The 25,354-nt window shown below is 42.0% G+C and overlaps 1 protein-coding gene across 1 annotated transcript in view; it reads left to right on the top strand.

The window, feature by feature from the left end:
* Positions 1 to 2,318: 2,318 nt before the first annotated feature.
* The window catches only part of NDNF (neuron derived neurotrophic factor), a 44,750-nt gene continuing 21,714 nt past the window's right edge, over positions 2,319 to 25,354 (top strand). The window contains exon 1 of the mRNA XM_007172411.2: positions 2,319 to 2,847. The gene's annotated coding sequence lies outside the window, so the exon portion shown is untranslated. The remainder of the gene's footprint in view (positions 2,848 to 25,354) is intronic.

Raw genomic sequence — 25,354 nt, 5'->3', positions numbered from 1 at the left:
GGTCTCCTCTTCCCTCTCTGGTCTCCATCTGTTTCTTTCAAAGGCCCCTCTTTCCCCATCCAGCCCTAGAACATTGATGTTCTGCCATGTTCCTTCCTAAGTCTTCTCTCCCTGGCTGCCTTCCCCGTCTCTCGGGCTTCAAGAAATATCTGAATGCTGATAATTCCTGATGGATCCTCCAGCTTGGATCTTCTCTCCTAGGAACTTTGTTTCTGGCTGCTTACAAGGTACTGCACTCAGGTGTCCCAAATGCACCCCCTACTCAACAAGTTTAAGACAGAACTCATCCCATTCCTCCTAAAATTCCTCCCCTCTATACATTGTTTCTCTTGACAAATGGCACTGTCCCCTGCCTGCTTGCCCCAGCCAGAAACCTGGGAGGCAGTCTAGCCTACTCCTCCTCTCCATTACCCTCCATGTGCAATCAACCACTAGGTCCTGCTATACTATCTCCTAAATATCTCTAGAGCTGTCCCGATCTTCCAACTCGTACTTTCACTGCCTTAGTTAGGGCCTACTTTTTCCTCTGGAAATAACCTCTTCACTGTTACCTATTTGTCTTCCACCATGATTCCAGAGGTAACTTTCCAAAACTCGTATTTGATGACATTTGAAAACCTTAAACTCTGTCCTTGCTTAAAACCCTTAATAGTTTCCCAACCACGCACCACCTCCAGAAAGTTCTGGCTCTCTGGGCCTGAAGTGTGTGGTGTGGCCTGGCCTTGCTTGCTTCAGCTGCAATTCAGCCACTTCTAACTTCTCCCAGTTCCCAGGACACACCGTGTACTTTGACACTTTTCTAACCTTTTCACTTGCTTCTCTCTGTTTGTGGAAGCCCTTTCCTCCCCCATCCTTGTTTGCCTGGCATTCTCTTCCTCATCCTTCAGAACTCTACACTAGAATCTCAACCAAGAGTAACTTCTAAAGGGGAATTAGCTGCTTCCCTTTCCATGCTCCTACAGGAACAGGTACAAACACATATTATAGCACTAATCACATTTTCATTGATGCCTCTGTCTCCCCACCAGGCTATAAACTTCTTAAAGGCCCAGCACTATGTCTTACCTTGAAATCTTGGCACCAAGACACATATGGTACACAGTAGGTGCTTAATAAATGTTTGTTAATGAGTTCTCCAATGACCTGTTTAGGGGCATATCTCAGAAGTGCAGAAGCCACTCTTCCAGATCTTCTGAGCAGAGATCCAGAGATCCCTTTTTCCTACCTCATTGTCTCATCTGCTAAAAACGTTTGCACAGTGATCTCAACGTCCCTTTTAACGCTTAAAAATTCTAAGGCTTTTATAAAGCAATTTTGTGGAGTAAATCGGTTTCATAAATCCACCTACTGCAGTGTTCTCATCCAAGAGCCACAAAACTTAAGGAGCTGCACTGGGCTGCCCTCTGTGACCAGGTATTTAACAAGAATATTACCTCGGTAAGGTTGATTTTCATCTTCATTTTTCTGTGGCAACGAGAAGCGGGCAAGTATTTTTCCTGCTTTCATTCCTGACACTATATCGTAATAAACTATATGTTCTGAGAACTTAAAGTGCAAGGGTCTACAAACCAGGTTAGCCGAAAACTAGGTTCCAAGTTGCCCAAGTGAAGTCACTTAGTCCCGCCCCCCGCCCTCCCGCAGCGTTTTCCTGCGCCCAGGCCAGGTTGCAAATTAGGTAACTTCTTATCATAATTACCTAGTCAGCCTTAATGGCTTCACACACTCCGCTCAGTCTCTCTGGTCCTGCAGGGCCGCTTTTCAATTGTTAAAACAGCTGCTGAGTTTCAAACCCGAGGAAGCTCGGAGCGCGCCGAGGGGCAAGCGCTCCCCGGCTGAAGGCTGTGGTAGGCAGGCGGCCGGGTGAAAAGTGGGACAGGAATGCACAGTTTGCACACTCTGCTTCCGCCTCCAACCTTCTCCATTTAGCTCGTCTCCCCACCCCGCCCTCAAATCAACCCGAGTTCCCCCTTATTGTGCACCCAGGTCTCCCAGACAGGGCGATGGTCCCGTTATGCGTCTCTCTGGGTTTCGTAGCTTTGAGGGGGTCTCGGTGGGCCTCCCTCTGCTTCCCCGCGGCTGGCTGGGAGGTGAGGAGGGGACTACGCCCCCCGCGATGCCGCCCGCGAGGGTCCGTTTGGGAGGGGGGGAGGGGGTGTGTGTGTGTGTGCGTGTGTGTGTACGCGCGCGCGCGCGGTGGCGCGCAGCGGGAGGGAGGGAGGAACGGAGCGGGAGGCAGCGGGCAGAGGGAGGGGGCGGGCGGGCAGCGGTGGGGCGGGAGGGGGAGCGGCTCCGGGCTTCAGCAGTGACACTCGGGAGAGATCACACACTCCCAGCTCCGAGCCGCGAGAGAGCGGAGCGAACCGAGCCGCTCACACGCCGCCGCCCCGTGCGCCCAGCTTTCCCCGCGCGGCGCTCCAGCCTGGAGCCGGTGCCCAGAGCGGCCGCCCGCGGAGCCCGCGCCGGCTCCCCGCTCAGCGGCAGCATCCTCCCGCCGCCCGGCCCCCGCACGCTCCCTGCCTTTTAAAAGGACCTTCCGCCGCTCCCTCGCTCTGCCCCGGCATCACCCCAGTTCCGCGCTTCTCCCCGCGCCACTTCGCAGCAACTTCGGCGGCCGCGCGCCGCCAGCCCTCGCCCGCCTTTGAAGTTTGCAGCGCCGGCCGCAAAGTTGAGACACTTCGGCCCATTTCATTTTTCTCCTTTATCCGCCTCCTCCTCCACCCACCTCCCCCAAGTCCCTTTGGTCCCTGAGTACTGGTGCTTAGCATCTTGGCCGGAGCCGGGGACGTGGCCCCATCACACCTCGGGAAGGGATATTTCCTCTTCCCCCCAGGAAAACAGTTTTTTAAGGTAAGTTGCGAGAGAAAAGCAAACCCCCGACGTCCGACGCGTTAGCCCGCCACCCGAGACCTGGCGCAAGAAGCGTTCGCACCCGAGGGCTCGTCTGGGATGGGGGTGGAGGCGCGCGTCTCCTCACTTGGTGGGGCCCCGCTAGGTTCTCGGTCACAGCTGGGCGAGGGCGCCGGCTCCCGAGGAGCCGAGGGCGTGAGGGGCGTGGAGCAGGTCTCCCTCAGTTCTCCAGGCTGGCTTCGTGGCTGGGCGGCCCCAGCGGTGCTGGGAGGAGACGCAGAGAGTGCATAGGCCGGGGGCACGGGGTCCGGTGCCCAGGGGGCGGCGGAGTCCGGGGAGCCGCCCCCGAGCCCTTATCCCCGACTCGGCCTGGACACTTTCTTTGCCCGCCCGCCGGGAGGGCCGCTGCCTCCCTCCGCTGGTTCATGCCCTCCGCCGGCCGCTGGAGAAAGCCTGCGGGGCTGGGGTCTTGCAGGGCGCGTCTGCGTGGGAGGCGAGAAGCGAGAAGTCAGGACAGCGCGCGGGGCTCGCCCGCCGGCGGGCCGGGCGCAGGTTCCTGGCGGGCGGGCGGTCCGGAGCCGCGCAGCCCCCGGGGGCGCTGGGATCTCTGCCGGCCTCGCCCGGCGGACCCCCCACCGCTCTGGCTCCTCGTTTGTCCTCTGCGTGGTAGGCGAGCATCATTAGAGAAACTTTCTGGAGCTCAGCGGGGTGGCCTGGGACCCGATCCTACTTTTACCGGGAAAGCAGAGCGGCCGCCGAGGAGACGCTCCTTCCCGCCCCAGCTGGAGCGACAGGGCATCCGGCCGCAGCACCGTCTATGCGGGAGTCTGGCGCTACCTTCAGGACTGCAGGCGGGGCAGCTCCGACCCTCAGGAATCCGAACGATTGGCTCTAGGTCCCAGCTGTTCTCTTGGGGGCGCTTCGCAAAATGCTGAATTTGGGGTGCGGTTTCGTTTCCTTGTGCGCCCTTCGTACCCCTTCCTCGCTGCACACTCCCGCCCCCAGAGGTCGAGGCGGGAGAATTCCCCGCAGCCCCCAGCCCGCGCTCCGCGCGGATCGCCAAGGCCCCTGGAGCTCACCGCGGGCACCTCGGCGCTGCCGCTGAGCTGTCCTTCGGGTCAGGTCGCGGTTCTCTCCCGGTCCCCTTCGGGGCGCTGTCCATCTCCTGCTCGGTAAAAGTAGTTCCCTGAAACCACCAAGACCTTGAGCGGGAAATGAACCTGAGAAAATGTTTCTGGGTTGGTTTGTTTGTGTGTTTTTAACAAAGTTCTTTTTAGCAACTTAGTTGGGTTGTAAATGTTTATTCCTCATCCCTCGATCCCGCTACATCACGCAAAATACGTATGTGTATATCTTCATTTCGTTGCCGATCTCTCTGAACACGCTACCCTCTCCTCCCCCCTCCACCCCTCCTCCTCCTGCCTCGCTTCCTGAACCCTTTTTCTTTTCTGAAGGAGGGAATCTCCGCACCTCCTCCTCTCTTCCTCCCACCCGATCCCTGAGCGCCTGTGAGAACCAGGGGAGTCGTCAATGGAAATAAATAGGACCCCGCTCCATTCTCCGCCCCCTTCAAACAAGTAAAATCCTCCCTGGGCTCGCAGAAGTAGAGATAAAACATCCCTCCCGAGGGAGCGGTTTTGAGGATTTGATGGGATTGAATTGTTTTATTATCCTGAAAGACGTGATGGATGGATGCGAGAGCAAATATGCGTGCAGAGCAGAGGGTGCTGAGGGCGATCAGTATTTATTATTACTCATTATTGTTTATTAAGAGTGATAATAAGGCCGTAACCCTGGCGGAAGACTATGTTTATATTTGGTTTTAATTTTATGTCAGTCTCTTATTACAGTGGTTTCAGAAAGTGAAAACACCAAAAGGGTATTAATTCCTCACACTCATTCTGCACATGGAATTAATCAATGTCAAAAAGATACTGTCGTTTTACCAAAGTTTTAACCCATGAACTTTTATAAGGTTGCAGTCTTATAAATGTCCTCATTTGCCTCAATCTGTCTCCTTAAAGTTCAAAAAACTTGGCAACATAATTAATTATGGTCCCAATTCCCATTTTCAATCTAAACCTATATTCAGGATTATATTAAACTATCCCATCATTTATCCTTTAAAAGTGACTCTGATGAGTTTAAATTCTTGGAGGGGGAGCTGGGAATGAGGGGCCCAGAAGTTAGAGAAATTAATACTATTTCAGATTTCTCTCAAAAATCCTTCACTAATTCCTTAAAAAAAAAAAAAGAAAGAAATTACAAGTTTTTTTCTCTGCACAGTTCTTAACTTCAGTGAATCTACTTAACCTTTACCACACACTGGGAACATAACAGCTTGCAGCTTTGTCTGTATTATTGTTTTCATTTTTATGTCAGGCTGTTTTATTCATTAACCTGTATGTCGAAGTCACAGGCTCAGCGTGACAATAACACTCTGTTTTAATTAGTAGCTATCATAAAAAAAGAAGCTAGAACTCTGTAATGGGCCTAAATTGCTATGAATTATGTGTGGTTTAAATTACGCATTTATTTCAGCAGAAATGAAACCATGAATATAAAACATCTTTTAATCACTTGCAGATACAGCTTTTATCTCTTTAAAATGTAACAAAATATATAATTGAAAAATACCCTTCTAAGAATGAGGGAAGCCCCCGCCCTCAGTTTATTTGTCCTGGGTTTATTGAACATCCGTGTGGTGAAGTATGAATGTTAAAGAGTAAAGAATAATAGCATGCTGAGGGAATGCTACTTTCGAAGTAACCACAGTGGGTCAGTCTTCAGATAACTGAATGCAGCAACTTTTTCAGTTGGCTTCGTGAGCCTGGTGATTCAGATTTTAGTTTCCTCACTTGGATTTACTGACCAGGCTGTCTGTGTGATAGTGGGGGAAATGTGTTGTAAAGCTCCAACAAGTTATTTGAAATAAAGGGGGGAAAGGTAGAAATAAAGCGTAAACTGTCTGTTATCTTCGTATGTTCATTTTTCTATTCAGTCTATCTAGAGGTCAGAATTTTTATTTTAAAACCGATTGTGTTTTTGTTGTCATTGTTAGGACAGAACTTACTTTGCATTTTGCTATGATGGATGAGTAGATATTGGAAATGGAACGGTTATGCCTGAATTAACAGATAGTATGGGAGCAGTGTGATTCCACATAATTTGCATTGATTGAAATTATTTTAATCCCTCTTCCTTAGTCTTCCCAATGATTATGTGGTTGATTCGAGTAACCAAGCAGGGTTCTCTGACACTTACTTGTTCGTTGTCTTCTTGTCAGGTGTTGCTTTGGGCACCAGCACATCCATAGTAGCAGCCTTGTAATGAATGAAACTTGCCAGGGTCAGTTGCCATCAGACAGTCACCAGAAAGAAGGCATTTCCTGTGATCTTCTGTACTGGGTCAAAGGCAAGCGTAACCTGCAAGAATCATTCAGATTATTCATTTGACCTTGCAATGATATCGAATACCTCTAAATATTTATTTTGGAACGACTATTCTGAAGAATGTAATTTATTCTTCCCCATTGGTTCACAATCATTTAGCAGAAGCAATAGCTTTAGAAGTTACAGTTGAATAGTCATTCACACCAAGTCTGTGCCTTGAAGACTGATTTTAAAATTAAAGTCCTCCAGTATTTAAATACCCCATTTAAAAATACTTTGCAATTTAAATCCTGAATTTAGGCTAAATTCTGCTTTATTTTCCCACTGTATTACAATGCAAATTGACACCTAGGATGCACGCAGTCATGTTTCCACATGTTAATTTCTACCTAGGAAGAAAAGTAAATACTGCTGTTGTTATTGTGGCTAAAGGAAAAAAAAAGAGAATCGTATAGTATGACATGGAAAAACAGAATTGCTAATATTTTATTGAATCACACAGTGGTATACTGACCATAAATTCAGTTATATTGCTGGGAAAACCAGCACCCTTTTAGTGTGAATCTGTGTTTGTTTGGATGTGCCTACAGACTTATGTATCTATTGCCACTTCTGAGATGACACCTGAGATTTGCCGTTCTATATCCCACCAATGCCCAAGCCAGTATAGGAAGCAGGTGGTTTCGTGGCTGCTTATTTCCTAAACACGCTTCTTAAACCCAAAGATGCTATATCTGCACCTTTCCCCTTCATTTTGGTATTTTACCAAAAACTGCAAACCAACAAATCCACACATTTTAGTCTTTTGAAATATTTGGAACATGTGAAATATATAATTTTAATTCACCCCAAATAAAAAACGCATTGCTTGCTTTGCATTTTAAAAAGTAAGAGTGAAGCATTTGATCAGTATGGAATAAAAGCAAACTAGCAATATGTTTCTGCAGACTTTTCCCTTTGGGATGAAGAAACAGATTTGACCACAGAACAGCTGGATATTGGGTCCTGTTACAATGTCAATTTTTTAAAGAACTCCCCAAGCTAGATTTGATTTAAACTTAACTTTAAAGTCTGCAGACCTCAAGTTTATAAGTATAGAAACTTCCAAAATTACATGTTATTACTCCTTCAATAAGTTCCGGATCCTTTGGAAACTGATTTATTTTAGTAAGTTGGTGAATAGTTTTTGGTTTTCATTTGTTAATTTTTTCCTGTAGCAAATTTGGACATGACATATATTTAATGTTTCATATATTTCTCTGAAGTATTTATTTTTAGTTTCACTTGTAAAAACTCTAAAATGAATCTTTTCTTTGAAAAAGAAAAATGTGGCAGAATGCATATGGTTAACTTCTCAAATATCTCTTTAAATTATTCTTTTGAAAGAATTTTCTGCCTTTTATATAGTTATGAGAAAAGAAAAAACATTTTTAGAAGTAACGGGGTTATATAAAGTTTGGAAGGAACACAACAAAAAACATGATTACACATGATTGAAAATCAGCTCATCTGAGTGGAACTCTTAGACACTGCCTCTGCAGCGTGGAGATTTTATATATAATAACCGAATAACAAAAAAATCAAGTTATGCACTCGTGTCTGTTTTCTAGTTGGAATGATTTCAGACAATAGCACAAGTAGTGGAGACCGACTGAAGTAAATGGTGACTACGTAAGTTTTTTGTCTGTTAGTGTTTCTTCTCCCTAACATGAAATCAAGGTAAACGCCCTCTTCTTCCAGCTGTGTGATCAAACAGCATATATTCCACAATCTAAAGACATAGCCAAAAAATATGGGCTATATTCAAATGAGTGTTTTACCAACAACAAAAGATTATCATAACTACATCTTGTTCGCTGAGGCAACGTCCTTATATACACAGATCTAAATAAAATAAAAGACTGAAATTTATCATTTTCTAAAATAATTAGTAAAAACTGAGCCCATAATTAGAAAGATCTGTGAGGTGTGACACCTTCTTTTTGAAATTACCATGATTAGTTTTAAAGTTATAGAAACTATGAACAAGTGTTTATATGCAAAGATAGATAATACCATATCTAGACAGTTGACAAAATGATAAACATTGTGGTAGTTACTTGGAGATATTATGTTTAAAAGGGAAAAATCTAATGTAAAAGGGCTTGATTTATTTAGGATTAATTTCTCCAATATAGGTGCCTCTTGGAGTATAGATGGTTACAATTTATAGCACATCGCCGTGAAAAGTAAACCCTAGCAATGCATGTGAACCTAGGAGATGGCTTTGATTACTCTCTTTTGTTCAGGTCATATGTACTCTAAGCCCATAGGCCTTGCCAAGTGTAACATTATGCATTTTATTCCAGTAATAAAATGTGTTTCTGATTAAATTATCAGTCATACCAAACACACACACACACACACACACACACACACACACACACACACGAACATAAATGTACTTGATCCTTCTTAGTTATCTTGTTTAAAATACATTTAAAGGTAAATAGTAAATACTAGTATATCTATCATGATTTAAATCTAAATATTGTTCATATGTTGATAACACTCAGTAAATGTTGTAATTTCATATTAAATTACAGCATTCACTAAAATTCACTGATATTATCAAAAGCTTCAAATAGAGATTGATTCAGAAGTAACTGGATCCTGTAATTGGAGAGATATTTGTTGCCAACAGTGGTGACAGAGATCAGAAACAGCAGTGCTGGCTAAAACACCTGGCAAACTGAGAAGAGACAGCAATCACTTACCTCCTGGCCTCTCCAAGTCTCAGTTCTAGGGCTGATCCTTCAAAATTTGCTAAAATTGCTATGAGGGACTTCCCTGGCGGTCCAGTGGTTAAGACTTCGCCTTCCAATGCAGGGGGGTGCAGGTTCGTTCCCTAGTCGGGGAGCTAAGATCCCACATGCCTCGCGGCCAAAAAACCAAAACGTAAAACAGAAGCAACATTGTAACAAATTCAATAAAGACTTTAAAAATGTTCCACATCAAAAAAAATCTTTAAAAAAATTGCTGTGAAAATATACTACTTTTTAATGGAAAAATAAAACTGCCTCTTAAATAGGAGATACAAATTTAACACTCTAACAATTGCAGTAGCAGGATTAACGGTACTAGTAGATGAACCAACAGACGGGTCTCCTGAGAGATGGCCTGAGAGGTACTGGGACCCTGCCCCAAATGTCAGTATGGTCTCTCATGGTACTAAAACACCACCTGAAAAAAGATGATTTTTCATTTTTAAAGTAATTTTGTTTTTCAGTGTCCCCTATAAATATGAAAATATCCCCAAGATGGGAAACAGGGTAAGCTGCAATTGGCCAACATCTTCCAAAGATGTTAATGGCTAGATAAAGCCAGATTGAAATGAGGCTAGTTTTAGACAGAATTTTAAAGAGGAATGATGTATATCTTGGGCTCTCTTAGCCTCTCCTTCTGTAGACAACCTACCCTTAGTATGTACCTTAGTATGTACCTGTTCTATGGTCTCTTCCTCTCAGTTTCTTATACTCTAGTATAAGTTATACTCAGGGCCAGCTTCATGGGCTGCAGTTAGGAGGAACCCCCGTGCTCAGTTGAGTACTCTGCTGTCGTCATCTTGAAATTCTTAATTTACGAACAAGAAATCTTGCATTGTGTCCCACAAATCATGTAAGTCACCTTCATTCTCCTTTGGTGTGAATTTAAGACAGAATCTTAATGTCAAAGAATTGGAAAGGACATTTGAGATTATTTTTGCAAGGTTAGGTCCAGTGAATATTTGATTTAAAAACGTGTCTTTAACTAAAATGAAAGAGACAGGATACTTCTTTAAACAATTTGAGGTAAAGGTTTCCCATTGCCTCCAAAATTATGCTGAATAGTTATCTAGCTTCTAATAGTATCAGTCTTGTAGAGCAAAATTCCCTGAAAGAGAGTGTCCTTTTCCCCTCATTACAGAACACACGGTGTCGGTGTCTCATTATGATGAAAGGAGAAAATATTAGATGCTTTATTTATATTTACTTTTATGTATAAAGAAGGAAAATGTTTTGTTAATATTATTTTTAATATATCTTTTGAAAAAAGTCACTCTTACTCAGCATATCAGATGGTCATTGAACAATAAAAACAACATGGCAGAGGTGACAGCTTCTATGACGTAAAAAGACAAAGTGAAAATAACATTCTAATCAGCTTTTACGGGAAGTCAGCCCTCGCCACAGATTAACTAGAAAAAAATTTTAAATATACAATTTCATCCGCTATAATTAATTATGATACTCATTCCAGTATAGAATGCCTTAAGTTATTTTATGTAAATGAAATATATCTATATATTTTAATCAGAATTCTAAGAGATTTGGAGACAACCCATTACAGAGCCAGAGGTCTTGAAAGGAGGTGGGCAGGTAGCTGAAAGAGCCCTCAATTAAATTAGCCACCATTATCTTCAAGACTATTCTTAGTTATTTGTACAAACATTTCACAAGTCCTCTGTTATCGATAATTAGATATTATACTCCATTATATTCTGAATATACTGAATATACTGGATATATATATCCAGTATATTCTCCCGTATATACTGAATTCTGAAATTTCAGTATTTTAAGAGTTAAAAAAGTTATCTAACCTTCTTAATGCTCTCATAAAAATGTATATTGAAATTTTTATTTAAAATTTTATTGTTTTTCAGTATAGTTAGTTATTAACTGTGTTAAAGTTGTTTCTGTGCTTTGGATTTCACAGCGTGAATGGAAAAGATTCTATTTATTAATAATATTATAGCCCTTGACTGTTTACAAGGTGCTTCCGCATCCATCGTTTTCTTTCATCTTCACAGGAACTCAGTGAGGAAGTTATTATATCCTCCCTCTCCTGAGAAATCTGAGACTCAGTTTTGGATGAAAGACTTACCGAAACACACACTTTTAAAATAAAGTGATAACTCTTTGATTTCAGAAGGAAAATTGATGGAAATGTCTAAAATTTTAAAATTTAGATTAATTGCCAAATTAATTTGCAAGGACACAATTTGCTTAGAATTTTTTTACAATATAATGATTCAAAAATATCATTAATTTAGTCTAAATCCACAAGACTTTAATCGTAGGCTGCTTATGTGCTACATGTTTGTTTGTTTTGATAATAGTTAACTTATTAGGGAATCTTTTGGGGGAAAATGATTACGTTTTCCAGTTTTAAGTCATTATTTAAGGTATGCCTAAACAACTTTTCTTTGAGAATAAACACATTCTAGCTGAAAATAACACAAAGGTCCAGCAAGGATAAATAGAAAAACAATGCCCCACACCTGTCCTTCTAGAAGGTGAAAGACTTTTTTTTTAATAAGGGGAATGTTTGAAAGTGAAATGGGGTATCGATTTCTGACTATATGTGTAAGTTCTGGTGTAAACCTGCCCCGCCTCCCCACATTCCCAACCTCTGTTTGCACAGATTCTACCCCAATCACAAAAGGCAAACTAGTTCATCATTTTGCTTTATTAAGTCTACATATAGCCGTGGAATCAATTCTTGAAGGCAAATCTCTTTTCCTTTCTTCAGCTCCCCTCTTATAGTCTCACTGACCAGCCATCCAACCCTGGGTGTTAAAATGCCCTAAGATATGCTATTTGTTGCATCTGATGTGTATGTGTGTGAGTGTCTGTGTGTATGTGTGTGTGTATAACAGACAAAGTCTTTAACATACTTTAGAGACAAGTTGTCTGGAAAAGGAAACAAAATATTTTCCTCAGAAAGCGGAGTCTAATAAGAAAATTAGGGATTAAAAAATGAGTTATAAGTGTATTAGAGACATATAACCTATGATTTTGACACATATTCCAAGTATATATGGCAGGTATAGTACGGAAAAATCAATGAGCTAAGAATCCCTTTTAAAATTAGTAGTAATTAATAGTAATTCAGCACTACAGTTATTTTATTATTCCATTAATAATGTGACATTTTTGAGAGGTAAGATTTCAAGTTAGTTCAGTGCTAAGATTTTTTTAAACAGTGATTTCCCAAAAACTTGGATGAAATTTTATTTTTCAATGGAATAATGAGAGCTATTATAGACATATATGATAGGATGTTCCAAATATCCAAAAAGTTTAAAGCCCTTTAAAACACAATGAGGAATAAGTAAGTTCAGACAATGAAAGTATTTATACACACCCCCATATTAACACTTCAGCCACCAGATTCAGTCTATAATTGAAAAAAAGTCTCTACATTTAAAGTTTATTCACACTTACAAAGCAACGACCACCAAGAGGCAGTTTGGAAACATCTTTTTCTCTTGGCAGGTTCTGTCTTGTAATGAGCACTGAACACTGTTGACCCCCAACACTCACCAGCTGCAGCCTTTCCTCAATGTTTCCCTTAAAAAGTTTTTAATAAGAATAAAAAACACACCTACCTATACATCTTACTTTTCGGGGAGGAAAGGAATGAAATAATTGTGGGTCTGAATACCCATATTGGGTCAGTATTTTGTGGTTTGTCATCTCCCTAATTGTTGCAGGCTTATATGTTTGTATTATTTCATCATAATTTGCTATAAACTCTTTATTAAAAGTGACTGTGAGATCAGTCCACATCGTCTGCCTTTTGACTGTCCTGTTCTTCAATCATCTCTTAATCCAGAAATAATAATGCAGAACGTCGCAGGAACTGAGCCTAATCCTCGACTCTCTAATCTCAGCACATGCATCTTAAATCCTTTGCTGGATCTAGTGCCTAAAATGCCTGCGCACACTCACCTTTGAATCAGTTTTAGTCCAGCTTTGTTTTTATTAAACAATACTGATGTCCTCAGATAAGGAATATCAGAGATAACAAAACGAATATTAAGAGTTTCTACTGTCTGTGTGGTTGTTTTCAAAAACCTAACATCTTGGCCTTTCTTCCGTGTTTCTAGTCAGTCTCTTATTAAATAGGAACCTAACCTTTTACCTGATAGATTAGGTAAATAAAGGTAGAATAATCTGATGTTGAAACTCCTTCTCATATCTCATATCTCGTATCTTGTTTTAAGAGCAAGTCAAAACCTGTATCTTTTGCCATTGAATAAAATTGTGCAACTAGTTGGGTAGCTGGATTATAGTATTTGTAAATAAATAGAGCCTTCTTTACTTTAAAAAGAGCATTCATGTCTACGATTTTTTAATCTTATAACAATCCTGGGAATAATTGTCTTCATTTTGTAGATGAGGAAACTGAGACTCAAAAGAGATTGAGACTTGCTCAAAGAACAAAAGCCGATAATTGTTTGGTTAGAACTTCTCCAACCCAGATCTTCTTACTCTAAGTCCAGTGATTGTTTTCTATTTTAAATAGAAATTTTGGCAGCCTTTTAACTGTCCCCAAACTTGAATAAATAAATTAATACATACATAAAAATTACATGACAGGGGGAGAATGGATAAGAATAAAGAACAAACCAAAAACTAAATTCAAGTTTTTGTAAAAACATTCAGTCCTGAATTGATAGGAGCCCAAGATGTGGGAATAGTCACCTGAGACACTGAGACAGGAGACAGGAGGGTGAGACAGAGAAAGACAGGAGAGAATCTCTAAATTACTAAATTGTCAGGAACCAGTATCCTTGGAGAATATTATCTCATCTCTCCAAAGACATGGCTCTAAGTTTATAGTTTGTTTTTGGCCTTGGATTTTAAGGCCAAACAGTTTGAAAACTTTAACTTATTTCTTTTTACAAGAACAACATACTCGTGTGCCCCCCTTTTTTCTGGAAATAAGAATAATCTAGGGTTAAACCATTTTGACTCTTTAAGATCCCTGGTATATCTATCTCACTCATCTCTCTTTCGATTACATTATCGTGAGTACAGTTATTTCTAAATCGCTGTTTTGATCTTGTCCTGGGCTTTGGCACCGGAGGCCCCTTCAAATCCTCTTTGGTAGCAGACAGGCTTTAATGCTGTCATATCAAAACAACTGCCAGGGGAGAGGAAGGAGTAAAGCTTCAGGACCATCAGATATTTGGGAAAATATGGGATTGGGTCCATGGAATCAAATGCCCCTTCCTAGTCTATGGTATTTATTATTCTATGGTAATAATAAATAATTTCTTCTTGATAGCATTTATTTACTAGGACTGTATTTGCCAACTCCAGTATGTATCACTATATGAACAAATTAGAAACTTTGGTATAACTTTGAATCTTCTCACAATTTCCCAAATGGTAAATGGTCCACTAGTCCATTATTGGGCTTTAAGATAAACCTAGACATATTCCCCAAAGGGAATAAACCTGCCTGTCATTCTTTTTTTTAATTTAAAGGTGGTAGAGAAAAGAGAAAGCTGTGAAATTGTGTGGATATAATAATAGTTCTCGAGTTAAGAGGAAGAGAGGATGTGGACAACCTCTATTTCACCCATGCTTCTCCCTAAATAGATGTTTAAAATGTTAAACTTTGGTAATGAATGAAAATTAGAAATCAGAAAGTCCAAACAATGAAAATCTTGGAGATGAAAATCATAGTGCTGCTCTTACCGGATAATAGGATTGGAAGAGTCAGAGCTACTCAAAGTACGGTCCCTGAACCATCAGCACCTGCATCTCCAGGGAGCTTGTTGGAAAGGATGAGTCTCAGGGCCCACCCCAGACCTTTGGAATCAGAATCTGCATTTTACCAGGGAGGCTGGGTGATGTGTGTGCATAATGAGGTTTGAGAAGCACTAGTCTGTACCACTCCAATTCTCTGATCAGAATGTATCCCCACCAAACATATTTTACACGTTTGCAGAGGACAGAGGCCCTCCTGAGTAATGCGCTATGTTATTCTTACCAGGACATTCTTGTGTTCTTAAGGACAAAAGAAATGCATCCTTATACGAAGTCCCTGCACTGCCTGGCACACACCATCTGTCCATGGCAGCCATACCAGCAGATGGCTGTGATGTCCACCTCAGAAGATTAAAGATATTCTTCCCAACATTTTAGGTTTCACACAGTAACTATTATAAGTTTAGTGCCCATAAAATTGTCAAAAGCATCCGTAACTTATTTCCTATGTAGCTTGTATTATCTCTTGTGAAGCAGATTCCATAAATCAGCAACAACAGTCAATTTTATTATTTTCATTTCCCTTTATTTGTTACACACTCACGAAACATCATGGGCATCTGCTAGGGGCTGGGTTCCGTGATCAGCATATCACTGTTGTAGAGAGAGAGCATGTGTCCTTGCCAGCCTGCGGGGGCGGGGGGGGGGGGGGGAGTGGTCTCAAGAATACATACAAAGAATTCAAAATGGTTTGCAATAGAAGTATGAGCATGGAACATTTAGTGCACAACTAAATTTCTCTGTGGCTGTAGATGCTGGAGTCTTGAAGAATGAGTGGGACTTTGCCACCAGAGAGGGGACAGTGGCATCCTGGCAAAGGAGGTGGCAGCTCCTCCGCATGCTGGGGATGTGAGCAGTGTGCGGGGAAGTTGTAGGAAGTGAGTTTGTAGAGTGAGGAGGGACCTAAAGGACCTCGCATGCATGACCTTCATTCTGTACTTCATGGGAAGCCTCTGACTTTTTTTTTTTTAAGCAGAAGAGTGAAACAGATTCCATTTATAAAGGGGACAGTACAGTGCTGTGTGGAACGATTGAGCAAAGATGCAGGAAATGAGTGTGAGAACAGTCAGGGGAGATGCGGTAAGTGGACAATTTGAGGCGTTGGCCATTTGGATAGAGAAGAGAGAGCAACTTTGAGAGAAGATGCAGCAGGGCGATTGTCAGGACTTGATGGGTAATGGGACACGGGGATCAAAAAAATCAGATAACGTTGAGGTTCTAGTTTAGCAGCCTCACCAGGAGCTACTGTGCCATTTCAGACAACAAACATGGAAACCAAGGCTCAGAGCAGTTCCGCTTACTTCATCCGCCCACGGTGGCAATGGTACGCAGGGGTCCCGACAGAGGAAGGAACCCAGATTCAGATTCGAGCCTGACTCCTGAGTCTGGCTTGGCGAGGCCAACCCTGAGCCACTCCACACCATTGAGGGTTAGATGCCTGGGAAAGGAAGGAAAATGGGTCTGGAGCTAGCAATCAGCCTTGAGGGTTTGGCCAATAACCACCCCCAACTGCCTTGCACAGTTCAGAACATTTAGGGATTTTTCTGATGGGAGACATTTCTGATTACCTTACTCTTTCCTATAAGCTTCTTGAAAACAGTATAATTAAGCAAATATTTATTTAGTGCCTATTTTGTGCAAGAACTAACTAAAAAAGTCTATGCAGGGGATCTAAAGATGAAAAAAGTAATCTTTGTCTAAGGGGCACTTTCTTGAGTAAACTCATGTTATGTAAGCCTCCTGAAGAGCTTTTTTTTTTAGGGACAAGAAAAAATATAAAAATAGCTATAATTCAAGTGAGATCAAGTACAGAAGAATCAAAGTCTCTGGTTTCACCAGAGGGTTGTGATTCTGCCTTATCCGCCTCTGATGTCCCCAGGGAACTTACAATAGGCACTTAATAAACACTAGCTCATTTACTGACAGTGTACAGAGAGAGCTCAGATAACAAACCATCTAAGTAAACACCACACTGCTGCAATCCTATTAAGAATCTCCCTGGGGAAAGTCAGGCAGCATCCTTCCTCTGTCAGAACACCTCCTACTTTTTAAACTGCGCCTGCGCCCTTCAGTTTAATGGCTGTATCAGAGAAATCCTTATTTTACTGAGTCCCAGTCTCCTTCCCTGTAATGCCACGGCAACCACTGGGACTTGCTGGGCTGGCCAGAGGGCTTCTAATCCCTCTTTTATCTGCTAAGGGGCCTTAAAAATATTTGGTGTCACACTTCCTCGCACCCCCTGGGTTTAACATTGGCCGGTTGTCCCCCACCTGATGTGATTGTCACGGGCCTCAGTGCCTGTCTTCTGGTCCCCAAGGCTTGCCAGTGTGGAGGCAAAGCCTCTTGGTTGCTGAGGGTCGCAGTTAATGCACAGGTGAGGCAGATTCCCGGGTGTGAAGCCCAGGAGATGAAATAGGTCCTTCCCCTCTGTCTTCCTCAGTTTCCTCATCTGTAAAAGGTCCCTTCTAGTCCCAACATTCTGTATCTCGCCATGGCTTATTTTCTCCATTCAAGCCCCTGCTGAAATGTCACTTCCTCCGAGAAGTCTTCCCTGACCACTCAGCCTAGAATCGCTCTGTCCCCCCAGCTCGGCCCTCCCTGTGGCTCTCCTCCAGCCTCGTCACCGGTTTCACTTTCGTCGTAGTGCTACTGCTCTCTGGAATCAGTATGTGTAGTTATTTACTTATCCATCATCTCTCTCCTACCTGCCGAAGTGTAAGCTTTGCAAACATGAGAACCTCGTGCACACGTCTTGGTCACTACTGTATTTCTAGATCTCAAGCAGTGCCTGGTACAGAGTAAGTGCCCAAAACTGTTTGTTGAATCAGCCAATGAGATCTGCAATTCCATCATGCTTGCGGTCCTAAAAAAAGTTTCTGTTGTCATTGCCTTGTGGATGAGTATCGCTTTTTATTACATCACTAGAAGCTTGGTTATAAAACATTTCTTTGATCAAAACTTATGGAAGATGCAGCCCATGTGTTCAACAGACATAGCTGGCAGAATTACCAAAGCAAGTTTTTTTTTTTTTTTGATTTCTTTATTTTATTTATTTATTTTTGGCTGCATTGGGTCTTTGTTGCAGCGTGCGGGCTTTCTCTAGTTGCGGCGAGCGGGGGCTACTCATCATTGCGGCGTGCGGGCTTCTCTTGTTGCGGAGCACAGGCTCTAGGCGTGCAGGCTTCAGTAGTTGCGGCGCGTGGGCTCAGTAGTTGTGGCTTGTGGGCTCTAGAGCGCAGGCTCTGTAGTTGTGGCTCATGGGCTTAGTTGCTCCACAGCATGTGGGATCTTCCTGGACCAGGGCTCGAACCCGTGTCCCCTGCATTGGCAGGCGGATCTTAACCACTGTGCCACCAAGGAAGCCCCCAAAGCAAGTTGTAAAACCAGGTTTGTCCTGAGAACAGGAATATCTTTGAACTTGAATAATTTAAGTACCTGATTTTGTTAGTAGGGTGAATAGAACTAAAAAAGCCTTTTAGATTTTGAAGTTCCTTTGAGAAGGTAGTATGTCTGCCCTGAGATAGATGGAAAGGACATAAATAGTCAAGGTTGTTGCTGATAGATGAGTGAAGAGATTGATCACTTTTTAGAATCTTTTGTTCCTGCTACAGTATTTTGCTCTTGTCTTTTAGTTTTATCCTTGCTGTCAGTAACACACAAAACCAGTAATGATCTCATTTCAGAAGATGTAGTGATTATTCAGTTTGGCCCATCAGTCAATCAATATTTAGTGAACACTTAATTTGTGTATTACAAAACATCTGAAATGATTGCTAATTTTTCTCCCTTAGACTCTTATCTTTCAGAGCTTGGCGTCTGTCCTAATGACCCTGCCGAGGTCACATCTTTGCTTTCTCTGCTGCTTTTTCCTGCCTGTTGGTGCGCTCGCGGCCTGCCTCTCCCTTGCCCACGCCTGTGTAGTCAACCTCCATCTCATATTATCCCCCTGTCTTGGGATTCCTCTCATGGTGCTGCTCGCCAGAAAAGTGCCTGGTAGCCTCCGCTATGTGACATTTGGCAGGTGTGGGTTCATCAGAAAGTTCGTGAGTTTTATCTAGCCTCTCCATTGGGACATAGCTTATAAAGGGGTCTGATCATATATGCCAAATGGCAGTGGTTTCTTGTCAAATTTTCTTCATAACTTCTGTATCTCTCTTAGTTTCTTGCTCACTTACCACAAACAACCCCTTACCAGAACTTTTGAAATATTAGTTGACCTCATGCATCCTTTCCTTTGAAGCAGCTACTGGTGTGTGTGTGTGTGTGTGTGTGTGTGTGTGTGTGTGTGTGTGTGTGTGTGTGTGTGTGTGTGTGTGTGTGTGTGTTGCCTTTCCCCAGTATGTCTCACCACCTTCCCTCTATCCAGCAGACCCCATTTCCCACCCTGACAACTGAACTCCTGCTACTTCCCACCTTGGCCTGTGCTCCTTTATGTTTCTCATAACACGAAGAGAACACCTTTCCTCTTTTCTCCTCTTTTCTAATACTTTATCCAGTATAAGAATTAGCTTTGAAAAACTGCATCAAGATGGCCAGCAACTCAAAAAATTATTTGATGCCAGCTGGAAACTCTGCTTGACTAATCTCATTTCCCTCTGTTTTCTTCCATCTCTTCATTACTTATGTTTTGTCATTTTATTGTACCTGTGTTCGTATAATCAAGGTGTTATCTTTGATTCCTCTCTTTTCTTCACTTCTTACCTCCAACTCACCTGCACGTTCTGGTGACCCTGCCTGTAAAACATATTCCCAATCTCTTCACTACTGTCCATCTCTGCCACGAGGTTTAAGCCATCAGCACGTCTACAGTGGACAACTGTAGTAGCCTTGCCTTCATCTGCTCTTTTTGCTTTTACAGAGATGAGCTTGGTTTTTGCTTTGACAATGATCCCTTCCCTAAAATCCATTTTCTACACAGTAGACAGAGTTACACCGAAAAACCATGGACCAGATCACGGTCCTGGCCTGCTTAAAGGACTTTCCATGACACTCAGGATAGAATCCTAACTTCTTCATATGGTTTGCACGGCTGTGTGTGATCTACCCTTTGACCTCCACTCTCCCCTTCACCCACTCTGTTCCACACTGATAGCCTTTCCTCTCCATAGTACCCCAGGCCTACTGCCAACTCAGGGCCTTTGCACCTGCTGTTTCTCTGCAGGAATGCTCTTTTCCCTGCCATTTGTTTCACTGCTTCCTTTCCTTCATATCTCAGAGTAAATGTCATTTTCTCCAAGAAATCTTCTCTAAATATACCATCTAGAGTGGCCCTCACCACACTATCTTTCACACAGGCTACTTTTAATTCTCTGCATAGCAATGACTACCAGCCAATAGTGCTTTCTTACTTATGCATCTGTGTCTTGCTATCACCCCCATGAGGACCTGGATTCATGAGATCATCCCTGTCCCCAGAAGAGGGCCTTGCATGTAGCAAGGACTCATTACATATATGTTAAGTAACAAAATAGTGAATGAGTGATACGGACATGATTGGACTCTGGTGTCTGGGTTGTGTAACCTTGTCTTTATGAGTAGATTATAAATTCCTAGGATATTTTTTTTGAGCCTTATATCACCCACTTCGGTTTAGAATATGGAGTCAGTGCTTGGAAAATTCTTATTCTCTTGATTTTTAGCTCTTTTGACCATATTTAGTTTTTGGTATCCTGAGAAATCTATGGAGTATCTTACTGAAAAGTTCCCTTCTTGAATAAAATAACTGTAAAAATATCAAATCTATAATTAATATACTATAGTCCCAACCTCCAGGAGGTCTACAACAACTCACCTCCAGTGTTTTAACGATTATTTCCAAGAAAGTAGAATTGGGTTTACTTGCCAGTAGAATTTCACATTAATATTCTTCTGTGGTGTTACCATGGCTGTGGAAACCCTTTCTCAAGGTTAACCTACAACAGTAACCATTCAATACATGAAATGGATGGACATGTTTCCGTAAAGGTAGGTTGATTTTTCTTTACTTCTGTCCTAAACCTGTTATTTCTTATCTTAGAATTAGATACAGAGGAACCCAAGTTGCATTGCGTCCTTGAGGAACTTAGTTTCTGCCCTATGCTACCAGCTTTTGTAAGAGACAGGCTGAACTAACCCTAGACTCAGGGGCTCACAGCTACAGAGTACCCTGGAGAACACCTGGGCCAACAAGCCATCAACATGAATAGTTCTCCTGCCTACAGTGGAAGTGTCTTGACTCTCAGTCTGTGATTTTTCCACTGAGCCATGCTTCTTGACCTTGGGGGTGGTGGGAGACTTTGTGTGGAAAAGAACAGTGATCTTCGAAAAAGTAGCTTGTCTTGAGGAAATATTTGTCCTTGCCTCTGGAGTCTTTCTCTGTGATCTTAGGGACATGATGTGAAATTTTAAGGACCCTCTTCAGAATGCAGTTCCCTGCTGATCTCTCTTTACCTCTGCCTAAGAATATTTTCTTCCTTACTTCTTACTAGACCATAAATACCTCAAGAGGAGAGGATGTCTTGTGTTACTGGCACGCCGTTCTGTGTCCAGCACATGGAGGGGGCTCAACTGACATTTGTTTACTGATGCAGTTCTACTTCTCTGCCTCAACTCCCTGACCTCCCCCACCTCCATCTCCCTTCCCCAAATCTAGTTCATTCTTCTCCCTTCTTCCTACTTCCACTCTGAGTCCCATTCTGTCCTCACCAGCTCTTGGTGATTCTTCACTCCAACTCTGTTAAGCACTTATTATCTCAGCTACCCTGTGTTAGCTTACATTGGAGGGCACTTTTATGCATGATTAATGTCCGCTCAACTCGATGGTAAACAGTGGGACGATATGGATGTGTATTCAATATTGTTGTACTCTCAGTGTATTTTTAGCGTGTTTCACACAGCAGGGACTCTGCTGACCATGACAATTCACTTTTGAGGCTGATATGTGCTGCTGTTAGATGCTGCTGGTACATTGCCATGTTCCATCTTAGCTAGGTTTCTGTTGAGGATGGCGTGTGTCATTTTTTGGTTTTTTTTTATTAACTGCTTTGGAGAACATTGCACAGGAAGTCATTTCCATTTTGTTGCAGATCAACAGGAAATAAGGCTTAGTTGCCAAACTAAAGTAAGAAAAGCAACCGAGTGTATTCCTCCTCCCTTAGGGGCTTTCATTATTCCAGGAATCATTAGCTTCTCCTAAGACAGTGGAAATGAGCCCAGGTATCTCAGTTGCACCTACAGAGGAAATTTGGATAGGAGGGGGATATTCAGTATCTTGTTCCAGCTTTATTTTGCATTATCTTCTAAATTGCTTTTGAATTTATCGTTATCTTCGAATCACCTAACTAACAGATGCATTTTAGGAGATCTACTCCTTCCTTTAGTAAAATGAGTCTGGCTTCCTGAATCAAAGACTACTCTCTATCTGTAGTACATTTATTTTGGCCATATCTATTGTTCATTATTCTTTCCATTGGCATTAATTATGGTAGGAATACAGGGTCACTTCCTTTAAAACCTTATCCTCTTTCAAGCTGTTCTTATTATGTAGGCTTGGCCATCTTTTAAAATTAGAGTGCCCTAGCCTTGGCCCTGCTGTGAACTGCACACCATGAGGATCAGAGGGAAGGGGATGACAGAATGGAAACTTTATTCAGATCTTTGGCATGTTTTAATTTTACATTGCTTTTTCATACTAATTTAATTTCCTTCCAGAATGAAAGTTGGCAATCATTTAGAGAAGTAGTAGAGGAGGTTGGAATCATTGCAGCTGAAATGCCTGTGAAGGTCCCTAATCCATAGATTATTGACATAATGAACTCTAAAACCCTTAATAATCATTCCACTCTGCAATGACAGCCTGCATTTAGAGAGCTTTAGCCTATGTGTTCTGTGCCCAATGCTGGCTCTGCTCTGTTGGGCTATAGGCGTTAGAAATATTGCAGCTCACCCAGCACGGGCAGGAAACCACTCCTTAGCGCAGACCAGAAGCTCTTGACTTCTACCTGCTTCTTTCACCCTTTTCAACTATGGAAACACACCAAACCACAGAATGCTCTATTTCCCTCAAATTTGCAACCATAGTAGAGGCTATTTGTATATTTATAGGAAGAACCAACTAATTTCAGTTAACATTTTCACTGTTTGCAGAAGACGGCAGAACAAAACGACTTCTGGGAATCCAGCTTTTTTCATTTTCTTCTGCCTTGAGGGAATCTATAGGTCCAGGCTGGGCATTCTACTGCGTCAAGTGCACAGACAGACCCCACGCCCCACCCCACCTCTCCTTGCTCACAGATCACGTCCTGGCAGGCACAGGGGCCATGCCCCTGACCAAGGCTACATTTTTTTTTTTTTTCTTTACAGCTAGATCAGATGCTTCAGATTTATTATCAGATGTGGCATGGATGATTCAAACAAAAACAAATGCCCATGAGTTTAAAAATAGAAGTTAAAAGACTAAATATTTGCACTTAAAAAGGAAAAGAAAATAACAGAAATCTCTGTGGCAGACCATTCCTTGAAATTATCCTCACTAAATTATAATCATGCACTTTCCACTCTCTGTAATTAAACATTAGATTTTATTTATTCCAGATGCATTTGTCTCAAGTAAATTCAGAATGCCCCATCCTTCTTTTTGGGCATTGTAAGTTTATTTCATGTTTGTGGCCTACACATGATTGGGCGCATTGGATAGTTTTTAAGTGCATCTTAATGACTCTATGAATTTTCGTTTTAATTGTATGCTATGTGTGGCCTGTTTATCCTGATGAATCTGATCTTATTAAGTTTTATACCATGTAATGTCTATAGGAGCTTGATGACATTTTTTACAAATACGTTCACATGTTCTACAAGGAATTTGCAGGATTTTGGTGGTTGGTGGTAAAGGGATGGAGGAATTTGCTTTGATCATATTACTCACAGGTAGGTAGAGCTGTTGGCTGCTGTTCTGAGGAACCTACAGAACTGAGAAAGGTTGCAATGCCTTAATTTATATGACATCTTCTATTCAGAGAGCCTTGGAAGTTCCATGAAAACCATAAAGAACGTTTTATTTGCCAGCCTTGCAAATTTCTTAGATTAGTGAAATAATGTAACTAAACAGCAGTCTATAAATATTAAAGGCAAGCATTTTAATGGTTTGAAATATTCCCTACTCTTAAGACAAGATTCTCAATTAGGATTTGTGGTTAAATTCATTTAATACATATTTCAAAGTAAAAAAAAATTAACCAGATTTATTTACTTACTATCATTGTTTACACAGTTTCAAATAATAAATTTTTATTTTCACTAAGTGAATCAGTGGATTAACCAAGATGATAAGTTGACTACGTAACTGAAGATAAATTTTGCAAAATGACGGTAGGAGAGCTGCTGCTGACTCCCTGGGGAAAGTTTTATTTGCTTTTAGGCCTATTGTGGTTTTTTTGTGGTGATAGAGGTCATCCTGGGTGGTTAGTTGGTACACTGATAAATTATTCCAGGCCCCTTTAATATTTTTTCTTGCTTACCATTTGACCATTTTACAATTCTCAAGCATTTCCACAGGTTTGTGGGAAAAGAGTGTGCCAGGTCAGTTTGACTGTTTAAAAGCCATGTAGAATAAAAAGTTTGGGCTTCCCTAGTGGCGCAGTGGTTAAGAATCCACCTGCCAATGCAGGGGACATGGGTTCGAGCCCTGGTCCGGGAAGATCTCACGTGCTGCAGAGCAACTAAGCCCGCAAGCCACAACTACTGAGCCCAAGTGCCACAGCTACTGAAGCCCGCGCACCTAGAGCCCGTGCTCTGCAACAAGAGAAGCCACCGCAATGAGAAGCCTGTGCACCACAATGAAGAGTAGCCCCCATTCGCCGCAACTAGAGAAAGCCCGCGCGCAGCAACGAAGACCCAACGCAGCCAAAAATAAAAATAAATTAAACAAATAAATTAAAAAAAAAAGAAGGTCAAGTTAATGCTGAAAATAAAGTCTTAGAATTATTTATGTGTTTTCAGTTACCCATTAGCTGCTCTACTCCCTACCCATTTTGGGACAGTACAAATGCTTTATATCTCTACATTGGCATTTTGTTTAAAACTGGTCTTCAATTCACCCACCGCGGTCCACGCTCCTCCACGCTCTCTCTGTGGGGTAGGGCAGCAGAGAGCCCAGCAGGGAAGGAGGCGAATGGGAGAAGTAGCTCCAGCCATCACAGTCCTCAGACATTCAAAAGCAGCCCCCCCTCCACCCTCCTGGAGCTGTAGTGTTCACTCGCTCGCCAGAGAGGGGGCAGCAGATATAAAAATAAAATTGTACATATAAAAGGTTCTTTTAGAACCATTGCTCATGTACCTTTAACATCATAATTGGATCCATATAGTGTGTCTAAATAGCTTGAATTTAAATATCTGTGTGTGTGTGTGTGTGTGTGTGTGTGTGTGTGTAGTCTAAACTAATAATAGTTTAGTTTATTAGTTAAACTAATAAACTTTAATATTTAAAGTTATTTACTTTTCAGTGCCCAAACCTCTCTCTACCTTTCCAGGTATAGAATACATTGTTAATCTCAT

The sequence above is a fragment of the Balaenoptera acutorostrata genome, chromosome 5 (assembly GCF_949987535.1).
Source record: "Balaenoptera acutorostrata chromosome 5, mBalAcu1.1, whole genome shotgun sequence".
Taxonomy (NCBI): Eukaryota; Metazoa; Chordata; class Mammalia; order Artiodactyla; family Balaenopteridae; genus Balaenoptera; species Balaenoptera acutorostrata.
This window is presented reverse-complemented; position numbering and strand designations above follow the sequence as displayed.